This window comes from Nelumbo lutea, chromosome 3, assembly GCF_056320005.1.
Source record: "Nelumbo lutea isolate HS-2025 chromosome 3, American lotus-T2T, whole genome shotgun sequence".
Classification (NCBI taxonomy): domain Eukaryota; kingdom Viridiplantae; phylum Streptophyta; class Magnoliopsida; order Proteales; family Nelumbonaceae; genus Nelumbo; species Nelumbo lutea.
Window position 1 is genome coordinate 112,030,682 of NC_142686.1, and position 17,551 is coordinate 112,048,232.

Genomic DNA, 17,551 nt, shown 5'->3' on the forward strand with positions numbered 1-17,551 from the left:
TGTTCCGAATACATGGGGATGTACCTGTGGGGCTTGCTTTGTGGAGCCCATTCGAATTCAGATTATGTATATGGGGGTGTTGGAGAAAAACTTCAGTGGCTTAGTGACACTTATGTGCTTTAAGCTATGATAAACAATTGTATGGTGTGCAGCCAAAAAAAAATGTACAGTGTGCCATGTGTTATGTGCCAAAACATTTTCTTTTACCAAAAAACCCACTCTACCAAACACCACCTACTCTTCATTCAAACTTGCTTTAAATGGCTTTCCAGCAATGCTATCTGCAGCAAATGAAATTGATGACAAAGTCTATTTGAGAAGATCTAGTCAATATATATTATATAAATATAAATATTTAATACATATATACATTATTTATTTATAAATATTATTTTTATATTATATTTTTATACATTTATTATAAAAAATATGTATATTATAAATTTACTATAGTTCTTTTATAAAAAAATGTATATATATAATGAAAATAATTAAAAAATATGTGTATGCTTTGTTTTTATTTTATTTAAATTAGTATATTTTATTTTTCTTTTAATAATTTATTAATTTTTAAAGAAAATAAGTCGGATCAGATCAGATCCGAAGACCCGATTTATCAATAGGATTCAAATTCAAATCGAATATCCGATTGAAATCAGGTAGCATTCAAATATACCCTCATTCAAATCCGATGCGATCCATTTGCATCCCTACCCATGCCATGCAGCCAATGTGCGCAGCCAGAGTTTTCTCATAAAAATTTGAGAGTTGGAAACTTCTGAAATCTGGACCTGCTTGAAAGGACAATCTCAAGTGGTACTTAGTTGTCGCTAATTGATGGTTGACAACAAATAAATCTATGATTACTAATTAGACCTCTAAAGTCTGAGGCAGCAACTAGCTGAAGAGCTGATGAAGGTTGTTACGTCTGAACTATGACCTACGAAGGTGAGTAATGAACTAAGTGTGAGTGGAATTGACGGGTGCCTAGCAAAGAATTGAGAGCTAGCTAGAGGTCGTAAACACAAGGAAGAGAATGAACAAAATGAGGTGAAATGTGAAAAAGGAAAGTGTATATCTACAAATAGGAAGTTTGGCGATTAACTGTATCAAAAGGGTCGAAGTAGGGCCATAGAAGATCATCTACATCAGTTGCAAGAAGTGGATTGTTGCAAGTTGAAAGGCTGGAAGTGTTATGGAGAAGACTCACCAGCGTTGCCAGCGGCAACAGTAAGCCCAGCCCAGCCCATTTACTTCGGCACAACTCAGCCCATCTACTTCGGCAGCAGCAGTTGGCCCCAGCCCACCTACGTCGACAACACTTATCTTATCTTGTTATCATCTACATCAGTTGCAAGAAGTGGATTGTTGCAAGTTGAAAGGCTGGAAATGTTACGGAGAAGACTCACCAGCGTTGCCAGCGGCAACAGTAAGCCCAGCCCAGCCCATTTACTTCGGCACAACTCAGCCCATCTACTTCGGCAGCAGCAGTTGGCCCCAGCCCACCTACGTCTACAGCACTTATCTTATCTTGTTACCTACCTATCTTATCTTGTTACCACATTAGGTTAGGACTTACTTGTTAGATCAGAATAAGGAGTGACTTACTCTTGTTAGATTAGGAGAAGGTCTCCACGTCCAACTAGGAGTGGGACTATTGTAATCTTCTCCTATTTAAGAAGACCCTAGTGAGGAATAAATGATCGAATATTCAGTCTCAAGAAAGTAGGAGAGTTGGTGATCTCTTGAACAAATCACCTCCGCCCAAGAAGAGCAAGATAGGTACCTCACGCAAGGGGAGAGACAAGGGGAAACAAGAAGGTTTTCCCATGGATCGCCTCGTGACTAGATCGTACTCACGAGCCCTCAACAATCTGGTATCAGAGCAAGGCGTCATGGATGATCCAGAACAACTACCATCTCGAGTCCACGAGCTTGAACACCGTGTCACATAAACCAATTCCGAGGTCCGAGAGATCAAGGATGAAGTCAGAGAGCTTCGGCGCCTGATGGAGCTGTTCCTTTCCAACAGAGAAAGGAACGTCGACGGAGTAGTAGCCACCAGCAATCGCCGACCAGACCCGTCGGAATCATCCAATGAATAGCAGACCACCGGTCAAGGAGCCACCATTATTCCAAAATATAGCAGATTGGAGTTCCCGTCCTACAATGGCAATGGAGACCCCCTGGGTTAGTTGCACAGGTGCGAACAGTTTGTTTGCAACCAACAAGCTGATGATCATGACAAGGTTAGCCTAGCTGCCTTCGACTTAACAGAAGAAGCCCAGCTCTGGTTCTACCGATTGGAGCAAGAAGAACTCGGGCTCGGTTGGGCACAGTTCAAGTCATATTGCCTTCTTAGGTTTGGATCTCCGCTAACAAGTAACCCCTTGGGCGAGCTAATCAATCTCAAACAAACAGGAACAGTGGCAGAGTACCAACGCCAGTTCCAAACCCTCCTCGCCAGAGCATCATCCGTGCGTCTGGACCAGTAGGTAGACATGTTCACAGCCGGATTATCAGAACCTCTGAGGGTGGACGTAGAGATGCAGAACCCTCCAAATCTAGTAACAGCCATGAACCTAGCCGGTGCGTTCAAGCGCAAGTTGCAACTCAGCCGCGGGACCATCAGCCCGGGGCGACCACCGACCTCATGGGCTCCCTCAAGATCAACCGTAGCAAATCCCCTTCCTTCGGCCAACAGAGAACAGAAGACCCACTCAATTAATACCTCCAGACCAGCGACAAGCATAGGGAGCAGCGTAGTGGCTCCTCCCATTAAGAGATTGTCTAGAGCAGAGATGTCCGAACGACGGGCAAAAGGCCAGTGCTTTAATTGCGACGACCTCTATTCAATCGGGCATCGGTGCAAGAGGCTCTTCTGCCTCCTAGTAGATGAGCAAGGAGAGGACGACGAAGAAACTGCTACATTCGAGCCAGAGATCTCCCTCCATGCCATTACCGGCATTAAGAACTCTCAGACCATGCAGTTGCAGGCCCGGATCGCAGGCCAACTAGTACGAATACTCGTAGATTCAGGGAGCACGCACAACTTCGTGAGTGAGCACGCCGCCCTACAATTCAATCTACCCATCGAACCTCATCCACAGCTCCAGGTAGCTGTCGCGAATGGCGAAAGAATCCACAGCCCCGTAATCTGCAAGAATGTCCAGATACAGGAGGACTCTGAACTCTTCTTTGCCAACTTATTTGTACTGTCCTTGGATGGGTTCGATCTTGTCCTCGGGATCAAATGGCTGATCACCCTAGGCCCAATTCTATGGAACTTCAACACACTAACCATGACTTTCCATTTGAATGGAAAGCAAATCTTGTGCCAAGGTTGTAAAGAAAAGGCAAAAATACCACAGGCCCATACACTCCAACCAGAAACCATGCAGACAACAACCATGGAAAAACTCCTTGCTGAGTTTTTAGATGTATTCCAAGAACCAAAGGGCCTTCCCCCTCCCCGAGCTTGCGATCACCGAATCCCGATGGTAGCAGGCTCCGAACCAGTTGTCGTCAGGCCATATCGCTACCCACATCTACAGAAGGACGAGATCGAACAACAATGCTCCGAGATGCTGAAACAAGGGATTATACAAACCAGCCATTCCCCCTTCTCATCACCAGTCCTTTTGGTAGCAAAACAGGATGGATCATGGCGGTTTTGTGTTGACTACAGGGAACTCAACAGCCGGACGATCAAAGATAAATTCCCCATTCCCGTGGTCGACGAACTGTTAAACGAACTACATGGGGTCCAATACTTCTCCAAACTAGACCTCCAGTCTCCAGGTCCGAATGGGTCCTGAAGATGTGGAAAAAACTGCTTTTCGCACCCACCATGGCCACATTGAATTCCTAGTCATGCCATTTGGTCTCACAAACGCCCCATCCACATTTCAGTCACTGATGAACGAGGTATTCCATCCCCATCTGCGCAAGTTTGTCTCAATCTTCTTTGATAATATCCTCGTATACAGTAAATCATGGGTGGAGCATGTACATCATCTGCGACCGTATTCAAGCTCCTACGACTACACAGACTCTTTCTCAAACAACCTAAGTGCTCTTTTGAAGAGCGGCAGGTGCTGTACCTGGGTCACGTCATCCACGAACAAGGGGTCACAGTAGACAACTCCAAGATTCGGGCTATCAAGGAGTGGCCACGACCCCAAAACGTCAAGGCTTTGCGTGGGTTCCTCGGGCTGACCGGATACTACTGCAAATTTGTACGAAAATTATGGACTGCTAGCTGCCCCATTAACTAATCTGCTCAAAAAGAATTCCTTCCGGTGGGACGATACAGCGGAGGCAGCCTTTGTGACATTAAGAGACGCCAGTTCTACAATTACCGAACTTTGGCCTCGAGTTTACTGTTGAATGTGATGCATCCAGTAGTGGTATTGGGGCCGTCTTACAATAGCAGGGACACCCGATCGCCTTCTTCAGTCGCAAGCTGGCCGATCGGCATATGAAGCTACCAGCCTATGAGCACGAGCTAATCTGACTAGCCAAGGTCGTGCAGCATTGGAGGTCGTATTTGTGGGGACGGTCATTCGTTGTCAAAACCGATCACTACAGTCTCAAGTACTTGTTGGAACAGTGGCTCACCACGTCCCCTCAGCAGCACTGGGTTCGCAAGCTGCTTGGGTTCGATTTTCGAGTATAATATAAGGTAGGCTCCTCAAACCGCGCAGCCGATGCCCTTTCTAGACGCGATGAGGAAGGAATGTCCTTGTACGGGCTATCCCAACCACGACTCTCTCTCTCTTGGACGACATCAAGAAGGCCCTACCACAGTCACCCGAATGGACCCCTCTTGTACAGAAAATACAGTCTGGAACTACCAATCCCAACTGGTCCCTTCATGATGGTCTGGTCCTATATAAGGGATGGGTCTACCTCCCACCTGGGTTTCCCTTAATCTCCTCCATTTCGAACATCCACAACTCCACCCATGAGGGCGTTCAAAAGACACTACATCGTGTCCGGTCTGATTTCCATTGGGCTGGTATGAAAGCTTCTATCTGGGATTTTGTCCAAAACTGCTCCACATGCCAGCAGCATAAATGGGAGAACTTGCACCCGGTAGGCCTTCTTCAGCCCCTTTCGATCCCCACTCAGATCTGGGCTGACATATCCATGGATTTCATCAAAGGACTGCCCAAGGTAGGGAACAAATCAATCCTGTTCGTAGTGGTAGACCGCTTTTCCAAATACGCCCACTTCACTCCCCTCTCACACCCATACAGTGCCGCCTCCGTCGCCCTCGCCTTCTTCACACACATTGTCAGGTTACACGGGCTGCCTGAATCCATTGTCTGCGACAGGGACCCGGTTTTCACTAGTGCATTTTGGAGGGAGTTGTTCTGCCTTCATGGCACGACCTTGGCCTTCTCTTTTGCATATCATCCACAGACCAACGGTCAGAAGGAAGTGGTCAACCGAACAATAGAAATGTATCTTCGATGTTTCGTGGGTGACCAACCGCGACGGTGGGTGGACTGGCTGCCTTGGGCTAAGTATTACTACAACACTGCCTACCATTCTTCCCTCGGCATGACCCCTTTTCACGTCATCTATGGCCGGAACCCCCCTCGCTTACTGTCCTAAGAACCAGGATCTACCTGTTTGGAGGCAATTGACCACTCCTTGCAGGAACATGACGCCCTTCTCGCCGACGTCCACCTTCGCCTACAACAAGCTCAGCTCTGCATGAAGTACACTTATGACCAGCACCATCGGGAGCTAACACTTGAACCAGGACAATACGTTTGGTTGAAGTTGCAGCCCTATAGGCAACACTCCTTATGCCACAAGGCCACATCTAAACTAGGCCCTAAATTTTATGGGCCCTTCAAGGTCTTACGGCAGATTGGCTCGGTTGCATACCAGCTCGAGTTACCAGCAAACAGTCGGCCTCACAATGTTTTCCACGTCTCTCTGCTGAAACCGTCTACAGGCATCCCTCAGGACCAAGTTCCCTCCCTACCGCCCCTACAGGAAGGCAAACTTGTCCCTGAACCAATAGCTTTGCTCCGTTCCCACATCATTGGAGGCACTCCCGAAGTTTTGGTCAAATGGGCCAACCTACCCCCAACCGAAGCCACTTGGGTTCCCTTGGCCAAACTCCGAGAGACTTTTCCTAACTTCGAGCTTGCGGACAAGCTCTTAGTCCAGGAGGGGTGTAATGTCATGGACACGTTTACGGAGAAGACTCACCAGCGTCGCCAACGGCAACAATAAGCCCAGCCCAGCCCATTTACTTCGGCACAACTCAACCCATCTACTTTGGCAGCAGCAGTGGGCTTATTTCGGCAACAGCAGTGGGCTTACTTCGGCAGCAGCAATGGGCCCCAGCCCACCTACGTCGACAACACTTATCTTATCTTGTTACCTACCTATCTTATCTTGTTACCACATTAGATTAGGACTTACTTGTTAGATTAGAATAAGGAGTGACTTACTCTTGTTAGATTAGGAGAAGGTCTCCACGTCCAACTAGGAGTGGGACTATTGCAATCTTCTCCTATTTAAGAAGACCCTAGTGAGGAATAAAGGATCGAATATTCAGTCTCAAGAAAGTAGGAGAGTTGGTGATCTCTTGAATAAATCACATTCGCTCAAGAAGAGCAAGATAGGTACCTCATGCAAGGGGAGAGACAAGGGGAAATAGGAAGGTTTTCCCGTGGATCGCCCCGTGACTAGATCCTACTCACGAGCCCTCAACAGGAAGTCTGTTGTTCTTTCTCATGTTGTTGGTAAATGCATTCTTATTAAGGTTCTGTTCATTTTTTGATAAATTATTTATCCAGGTAAATGCAGTTACTTGGGTAAATTTTTCCTATGAAACATTTACCCAGGTAAGTGCATTTACCTGTATTCTTTAATTTTTATGTAAATAAGGCAATGACCATTTCAATCATAAAATTCCATTATCAAAAGGGGTATTTTTGTCCCATTCAACTATTTACAACTTCCCCCCTAGGTGGGAAAGTTATTTACCCACTTAGGACCCGGGAAAATAAACTTTCCCTGATTCTCATTGACCAACATTGCCCCTCTGAAAAAAAAAAAAAAGGAATACCCCCTAAATATAATCTCTTCACAAATATTATTGTACAAATACAATATGGCAGTTCGAAGAATTCCTACTTCAGTGTGTAAGGATTTGAATGCATGGTTTAGAGATAAAACTCTTTAGCTAGTAGGAGGCCTCTTTATCTTTAAGGTTTGGAAGTCTTTTCATCGTCCTCTAGACAAGTGTGATTTGGGGCTGGAGCAGCAAATGTAATGAACACTTCTCTTCTCTTGAAATTGGCCTGAAGGTTCTTACATGAGGAAGCGCTATGGGCATCGCTTCTCCATGCTAAGTATTTCAAAAATAATTCCTTTTGGTGTTCAAAGAAGAAGCCTAGGGGCTCCCCACTTTGGACAAGCAGCTTGCGTTGGTGAAGGGCGTAAGTAAGGGTGATCATTATTCGGTTAATACCGTAAAATGGAATAAAAAATTTTGATTTTGTTTTTTGTTTTTGGTTAATTCAATTCAGTTAGTTTGATATTTTAATATTTTAGTTTTTGTTTCAGTTTTTAAAATTAGGAATTTGATTAATTAGAAAACCGAAATAATCAAATTTTGTTATGTAATATGTAATATAATATACTTTTATATTAATGTTTAATATATAATATATTTTAATGAAAGAAGGTTACATAATATATATTATACTAGTTGAGGGGGCCCTGCGTTGCAGGGGCTTGCAAAAGCTAATTATTGTATAGGCTGCATTTGGAAACGATGTAAATGAAGTGTAAATTCCGGTTCAGGGTAAATTTGCACTCTGATTCACTTTTGCTTGTGTTTGACAACATTATATTTTTGCATTGACAAATGATAAAAAATACATCTTCCAATGTATATTTACATTGATAATAAGATGTAAAAGTACATCAATAAAAAAGAAATAAATTTGCATTCAAGTGGACTTTTGATAAAAGAAGGCATATACTTTATTGGAATTTGTGTTCGCATCCATTACAACTAAAAGTCTATTTGGTAAGAGGGCAAATTTGTCGGTGCAAAACCAACCCAACTTTGCAATTTATATGGACTGTTTTACACTCTACATATTTGCATAGTTTCCTAATGCAGCCATAGGAAAAAAAATGAATTTGCAAAAGGTAAATTTTTTAATTAATAGTTTTCAGAAAAAAAAAGGATTTACTTAAAATAAAATAATATATTTTATGGATAATAATATATTTAATTTAATAAAATAAAATAATAAATAAATAAAATTTTCAATTTTGAAGTTAATTTAATATAAATAAATCAACTTTTTTGTTAAATAAAGAATACAATCTTTTTTTTCTCAATTTCTTAGCTAGGCTTTGTGCTTTATATGGGGATTGAGCTTGGGCTCAAGATCTAGACTTAATGGTCCGGTCATGCTTAGGCTTGGGCCTGAATATGTTCCGTTGATATAAAAATTTAAAGCCTAGCGTGGCCTATGAATTGGTTTAATCCCAACCCCGAGGCGGAGACGGGGGACCCCAAGGAGACCTATGGCCCAACAAATCCCCACTCTTCATGTATATTTTCCCACTCCCCACCCCAATAGTTCCCCCCCCCCCCCCCAATCCACTTAGATTGGCACTAGCCCCCCCCATAAAAGATTCCTAGCTCTGCCCCTGCCCAATGTAGACCTAACCTATTGATAGCCTTAAATTATTAGGCTCGGGGAGAAAGAAAAATAAATTATTAACTAATTGAATAATTTAGTAAATTAAATAAATAGAAATCTATGGATAATAATTTACTTAATTTTGTAAAATAAATAAATCAATAATTTACTGTAATAAAATTAATAAGTAACTATTTATTTATTATTGGGACATAACTGGTCCAAGCTATCTAGAACCAAACCTAACCCATTGGCAACCCTAAATACTGGGCACATGTTGAATCAAATGAATAAAAAATTATGGATAATAATATATTTAATTTAATAAAATAAAACAATAAATAATTAATTAAAATTTTCACTTTTGAAGTCAATTTAATATAAATAAATCAATTTTGTTGTCAAATAAATAATACAAATATTTTTTCTCAATTTCTTGGTCGAGCTTCGGGCTTTATATAGGGTCAGGCATGGGCTCAAGATCTAGGCCCGATTGTTAGTCATGCTCAAACTTGGACTTGAATATGTTCGATGATATAAAGGCAAAGTTCACATCCTGACGTGACCTGTGAATAGGTTTAGTCCCAACCCTAGGGGTGGAGCCAAGGGGACCTAGAGAAGCCATGGCCTCTCATTCCACTTACATTTTGCCTCCCCCCCCCTATAAATATTGGGCTCAAACCTACCTATTGGTAGCCCTAAATATAGGACTGCCAACGGGTCATGTCTGGGTTGGAACTGGCCCAACATGAAATGTTGAGGACCCGAATCTGGACCAGGACCCGATAGGGTTTGTAATTTTTGGATCGGAACCGAACCAATTAGTTCTCAAAACAATCGGGTCGAACCCAACAGACCCGATTATAATGAATAAAAATAAATATTTATGTATAATATATATTAAATATTCTATATATATTATATGTATAGTATATATATATAATTTATTTATTTAATATATTATAGTATTTTATATATATATATATATATATATATATATATATATATATATATATATATATATATATATATATATTCTAAACCAATAGCAATTGGGGCCCTATATCAGGACACAGAGTCCACCCGTTTGTTCCAATTCCCATAACTAAAATCCACTCAATAGGTTCGGGTCAATCGGGTTGGACCCAACCTCAAGGGGAGAGACTAATCTGTTAGTAAATTATTTCTAAATAAACAAATAAATAATTTAGTAAAATAAATTAATAAATGTATATTAAAATCTTTCTCTCAATGTCAAATATATTTTATGTTATTGATTTATAAATAATTTATTAAATAAATAAATGCTTAGATAATAATAATAAAATAAATAAATAAATAAATGTATATTAAAATCTTTCTCTCAATGTCAAATATATTTTATTTTATTGATTCATAAATAATTTATTAATTAAATAAATGCTTAGATAATAATAATAATAAATAAATAAATACAAATTGAGATAAAGAATAGGAAAAGAGAGAGAGAGAGAGAGAGTAAATTTGCCTTATATGTAGCATTCCAATAGACACTCCTTAATGAAAGGTTAATTAAGTAAATAAGTTATAAAATATATGAGATATTTTAGTAAAATGAAAACTACAAGGTAAGTTTAAGTAAATATGTAAAATTATAACGTGTGTTATAGTAAATGGCCCTAATAGAAACACATAAGAGTAAACAATTGTTTTATATTTTCAACTTTTTAAATAATTAATAATTATTCATATTTTATATACTATTTTTAATAAATTTTTTGTAATACAAAAATAACAATAATTAATTTCAATTAGGTTTATGCATCAAATTGATAATGACCAACCTGATCAACTCGACCCAAGTTGGTTGGTTTTCTAGTATTTTAGGTCGGCTTTGGTTCACAAACTTTCCAACTTGACCAAGTTGGATCAGTTTCGCTTTGGCCATTAGTAAATCGACCAAAATCAAGTGAACTAACAATTTAAATATATTAATATTTTACATTTTAAATATAATTTTTAATATGGAAAAGTGGGAAATTTCCTATGCTTCTTATTATAAAATGTTTTATATGATAAAATTAATTTTTTATTTATTTTTAATAATTGAACTAAAATTTTTAAAATTTAAATTTAATTTTTAAGTTTAAATATTTTGAACCAACTAACCAAACCAAAAAATCGATCAAAGCCGATACAACTTGAGTGGGTCGGTTTTTACAAATGGTCAGCCAGTTTTAGCTGACCAATTCCCCATCCTAACTAAGTCAATTTGGTTGGCCAAACAACCTACAACTGAACTGAACCAACTCATGAACACTCATAATTTCAGCTAAATTAATAGTCTCATCTCTAATAAATAACAGTAGTTTAATCTCCAATAATTATTAAAAATTTATAGCGAAAATACACAATTATTGAAAATAAAAAAATACAATAAGTACAATAAACAAAATTTAAAATTTTCAATAATATTAGGTTCGGGTCAATCGGGTTGGACCCAACCTCAAGGGGAGAGACTAATCTGTTAGTAAATTATTTCTAAATAAACAAATAAATAATTTAGTAAAATAAATTAATAAATGTATATTAAAATCTTTCTCTCAATGTCAAATATATTTTATGTTATTGATTTATAAATAATTTATTAAATAAATAAATGCTTAGATAATAATAATAAAATAAATAAATAAATAAATGTATATTAAAATCTTTCTCTCAATGTCAAATATATTTTATTTTATTGATTCATAAATAATTTATTAATTAAATAAATGCTTAAATAATAATAATAATAAATAAATAAATACAAATTGAGATAAAGAATAGGAAAAGAGAGAGAGAGAGAGAGAGAGAGAGAGAGAGAGTAAATTTGCCTTATATGTAGCATTCCAATAGACACTCCTTAATGAAAGGTTAATTAAGTAAATAAGTTATAAAATATATGAGATATTTTAGTAAAATGAAAACTACAAGGTAAGTTTAAGTAAATATGTAAAATTATAACGTGTGTTATAGTAAATGGCCCTAATAGAAACACATAAGAGTAAACAATTGTTTTATATTTTCAACTTTTTAAATAATTAATAATTATTCATATTTTATATACTATTTTTAATAAATTTTTTGTAATACAAAAATAACAATAATTAATTTCAATTAGGTTTATGCATCAAATTGATAATGACCAACCTGATCAACTCGACCCAAGTTGGTTGGTTTTCTAGTATTTTAGGTCGGCTTTGGTTCACAAACTTTCCAACTTGACCAAGTTGGATCAGTTTCGCTTTGGCCATTAGTAAATCGACCAAAATCAAGTGAACTAACAATTTAAATATATTAATATTTTACATTTTAAATATAATTTTTAATATGGAAAAGTGGGAAATTTCCTATGCTTCTTATTATAAAATGTTTTATATGATAAAATTAATTTTTTATTTATTTTTAATAATTGAACTAAAATTTTTAAAATTTAAATTTAATTTTTAAGTTTAAATATTTTGAACCAACTAACCAAACCAAAAAATCGATCAAAGCCGATACAACTTGAGTGGGTCGGTTTTTACAAATGGTCAGCCAGTTTTAGCTGACCAATTCCCCATCCTAACTAAGTCAATTTGGTTGGCCAAACAACCTACAACTGAACTGAACCAACTCATGAACACTCATAATTTCAGCTAAATTAATAGTCTCATCTCTAATAAATAACAGTAGTTTAATCTCCAATAATTATTAAAAATTTATAGCGAAAATACACAATTATTGAAAATAAAAAAATACAATAAGTACAATAAACAAAATTTAAAATTTTCAATAATATTAGTTTAATATCTAATAACTACAGAAAATTTTATGTCAAATAACGAAACAAAAATAAATTTGTACATAAGTATTGAAAATACATTTATCACAAAAATAATAAATAATTACTGAAATACAATAAATATTAATATTAATATATATAATTATATAATAAATAAATATTGAGAGTTTAAAATGATTATTAATAAAAATTAAGTTTTATGAAAGTTATTTTCTCGAATTATATTGATATAAGTGAAAATAGTTATTTACAATATTATGTAAAAATATTAAATTATTACTAAAGTTATTTCATTATTAATTTTGTAAAATATTATTAGTTTCAATATTATGATATAATTATTTTCTACTTTTCAGATTTTTTTTTTAAATTTACTACATAACTTCTTTATTTTAACTAATTTAAAATCTTGTTATGTTAAATATTTTGTTATTTAAAATATTTAGTTATTTAAATACTTAAATAATATGTAAAAGATTTAAATTTTAAAATATTATTTATTTATTGAATTTAATAGTCCATAAAATTATAATTTATGCTATTATTACATACTTTCATTATTAATTTTGAATGATATTAAATTATTATTAATTTCAATATTATGTTATAATTATTTTTCTATATTAAAATTGATTACATAATTTTGTTATTTTAACTATTTAAAATGTACTTATGTTAAATATTTAGTTATTTAAATATTTCAAAAATATGTAAAATATTTAATTTTTTTTTGTTATTTATTGATTTTAATAATTCATAAAATTATAATCCATACTATTAATACATAATTTCATGATTAAGTTTTTAAGATATTAAATTATTATTAATTTCAATATTATGTTATAATTATTTTCTACTTGTAAAAACATTTTTAAAATTATTACAAATTTTCGTTATTTTAACTATTTAAAATATAGTTATGTTATATATTTAGTTATTTAAATATTTAAATTTTTTTGTTATTTGAATTTTATTTATTTAAAGCTATTACATATTACTACATATTTTTTTATATAATTATTTATATATTTATAGTATTTTGATATTTAAGATATTTATTTCTTAAAATATTAAAACAATATTATTTTAATGTTAAATTTTTATTATTTGAATAACATTTAAATTGATGATCCGAAAAAACAGAATTTAAATTGTTAGTACATAATTTCGTGATATATTTTGTAAAACTATAAAATTATTTTTTTATGTTTTTAATAAATATTTTAAAATTATTATATAATTTTGTTAGAATATTTAAATAATTCTTAAATTTTTTAATCCAAGCTTTCTTTAGATATAGGTAAAAAGTGGGAGAGAGGATAAATACAAATTAGAGATAATTTATGTATTTATAATTTTGAAAATACATTTATCACAAAAACAATAAATAATTACTAACATACAATACATATTAAATTAATATATCTAATTATATAATAAATACAGATTAAGATTTTAAAAGTATTATTATTAAATATTACTTTTTTGAAAGTTATTTTTTGAATAATTACTTGATATGTATGAAATTAGTTATTTACAATATTATGTAAAGATGTTAAATTATTATTAATATCAATATTATGTTATAACTATTTTTCTACTTTTCAGTATTTTTTAAATTTATTACATAATTTCTTTATTTTAACTATTTAAAATTTAGTTATTTAAATACTTAAATATATTATAAAATATTTAAAATATTAATTATTTATTGAATTTAATTATCCATAAAATCATAATTTATACTATAATTACATAATTTCATTATTAATTTTTTAATATATTAAATTATTATTAATTTAAATATTATGTTATAATTATTTTCTACTTTGAAATTTTTTTAAATTCATTACATAATTCTGTTATTTTAACTATTTAAATTCTAGTTATGATAAATATTTAAATAATCTATAAAATATTTTAATTATTTTTTTATTTGAATTTTATTTATTAAAGCGATTACATATTATTAAACATTTGAAAGGCATTTAAATTGATAATCCAAAAAAATTATTTTTTGTGTTTTTAATAAATATTTTAAAGTTATTATTTAATTTTGTTAGATTATTTCAATAATTATTAATTTTTTAATCCAAACTTTCTTTAGATTGATATAAATAAAAAGTAGGGGAGATGATAAATAGGAATTAGAGATAATTTATGAGAGAAATTCTCTACTAAATTAGAGATATTTTTGAGATAAATAGGAATTAGAGATAATTTAGAAGATAAATAGGAATTAGAGATAATTCTGGAGAAAGTGGGGGAGGTAGTTTAGGATATATTTTAGGAGAAGAGATTATTTAGGTTATTGATAAAGTGCATCTCAGTGGTTGTTTCAAAAATGACAAGGAATAAAAAAACAAAAAAGGAGAAAATTTCTTGACCGCTTTGTTTTAATATATATATCATGTTTTGTATATTAATGAAATTCGATTTTAACCAAAATAACAAAAAATCAAACTTAATTGAATAAACCGAATGCTCACCCCTACTTGTAAGTGGATTATTTTGAATAGATGGAAAACACATATATTTGATGACCCTTGGATTTATCAAGGCTTGTTAGAGAAACCATTTGTTTGGTCATTACCCTATGATCTAGAGATTGGAACATTGATCTAATTAACTCAAGTTTTGATATTGATATTTCATGGGCAATTCAGGAAATCAAGATATTCTCCCACTTCCGTCCTTCCCCATGATACATAGAGGATGATATGGACTCTCATTTCTCATGATCTCTCTCACCATTCCTTGTGGAGAAATAAATTATTAATTTCAATGATTAAAATGTTTATATGGAGATGTTGTATGGGTGCCATTGTGGTTTGTGATGAGATAGCAAAGAGAGCTCCTTATGTTGAATCCACTTGTAGGTTATGCCTAAGGGGGCGTTCATTGAACCCACTTGTAGGTTATGCCCAAGGGGGCGTTAATTTTTCGGATTTTGAGAGGGGGGAAAGTTGGTCAATGGGATTTTGATTCCCATTGACCAATAAAACAATGTTCATTTTTCAAATTTATGTGGAGATTAGTGAAAGTTTATTTTATTGGGTATCACTTACCCGGATAAGTGATACCCATCTCCTAGGTGGGTAAATTAACTTTCGGAAAAATATGGATAGGCCCAACACAGATTTTTGAATTCCACTATAGAGCTATAAACATCAAAAATGTCAAAAAACCCACTCTATACACTAATGCCCGCCCATGAATTGGCATCAATTCCGGCACCCACCCCAACTATACTTTGGGCCTAAAAATTCTGACCCTAGGCTGAACTGTCATTCTCTCATTAACTTTCCCATATAAGGGAAAGTTGCCAATACTTGGATGGGACAAAAATATCCCTTTTAATAGTGGATTTTTTATGGATAAGATGGTCATTGCCTTATTTACATGGAAAATAAAAGAACATGGGTAAATGCACTTACCCAAGTAAGTGATTTACCGAAAAGAGAACGGGGCATAAATGTATGGTTTTCGACTATGGGTATGAGGTCGGACCTAGACACTCTTCAAGTCCTCAAATTCTATTTAGTGGAATGGATTCAACTAAATAATGAGCTTCATGACTCTATTTCATTGTCTTTGCTTTGTGCAAAGGTATTGTGGTCCTTTGGTATATTTGGAAGATGAGAAACAAAGTTTATATGGGAAATTCTTTATTATTACAAAGATTAATTATACCATCCATCAAAGCTCATATGAATGATTTCTCCAAATTCTTGCTGCCTAATGTGGACAATCCTCTTACTCCTACGACTGGTTCAACAAGCATTGCAAGCAAATGATCTAACCCCCTCCTAATCATCTAAAAATTGACATTGATGGTGACTAGACCCCTGGAGAAGGCTTTTATTTGCTTTGTCATTAGGAATTAGGGTGGTAATCGATTTTGTGGTTGGCCGAGTCATGATTGCTTGTTGCTCCTTCCTATAAGAAACGAAGGCCATGGCCATTTTGAGGCCTTATATGGATAATATTATCTTTGAGAGCAATGCCAAGGTGATCATTCAATCAATATCCTCATATTTGAACCCTCCATAGATAGCCATTGCTACAGACCATACGTCTTTATCTTCTATTGTTATTTTTTTCATGCATCTAATACATGTAATCGAGTAGCCCATAGGCTTGCTAATCATGCTTTTAGGCATAATATCTCTCTTTAGGGGTGTCATGGTATTTGAAAATCCGATTTTTGAGATTCGACATAATCGAATCAAATTTGGATAATTCGAATGACTAATCGGTCAAATTCAGATATCCTATTCATACAAAATAACTGATCATATTCGAAATCGGATATGACCTGATTCGATTAGACAAATATTCAAATTTAACCGATTATTTAATTCTTATATATAATATATAAACCATTTAAATGTTTTATATAATTTATATACATAATAATTAAAGGGTAAATTATAAAGACCCCCTGTACTATGACTGTGAGACAAAGATCCCCTTCCGTTAGCTTTCCGTTGAAACCCGTCGTTACAATATTTTTAATCCCCATACTACCCTTGTAATAACTATTCAGACAATTGGGAGAAAAACACTGCTCATTTTCCCCGACCTCCTCCCCCTCCTCGAAAATCAGTTCCTTGTTATTCTACTTTTGGTTTTGGTTGTTCTTGACTTCTTTCTCCCCCCTCCCAGTGCTCTGTCAAACAATTAAAAAGGACAAAGCTTTAATGGAAAGAATTTCAGAAACCTAGAACCCTAATTCTTGAGACGCAGAGACAAAATAGTAGAACAAAGGCAAAGATCGATGAAAAAGGAGAAAAAAATGCGTTAACCCATTTTTCGAAACATTGGATGGAGAAGTTATTGGGTGGATTAAGAGTCAAACAAGACAACTGGAAGGGAAAAAGAATCATCGTGGTCTTTATTCTTGCGCGATTGCTTATGAATTTTGTGGTGGTTGGGTAGGCAGTAATAAATGGTAGTTTAATGCTTTCTTTAATGCTTGTACTGATTAAATATATAGAAAGAGGAGTAGGGGAAGCACGTGTTGCTCGCAAATCGCAATGGTGAATGAGGA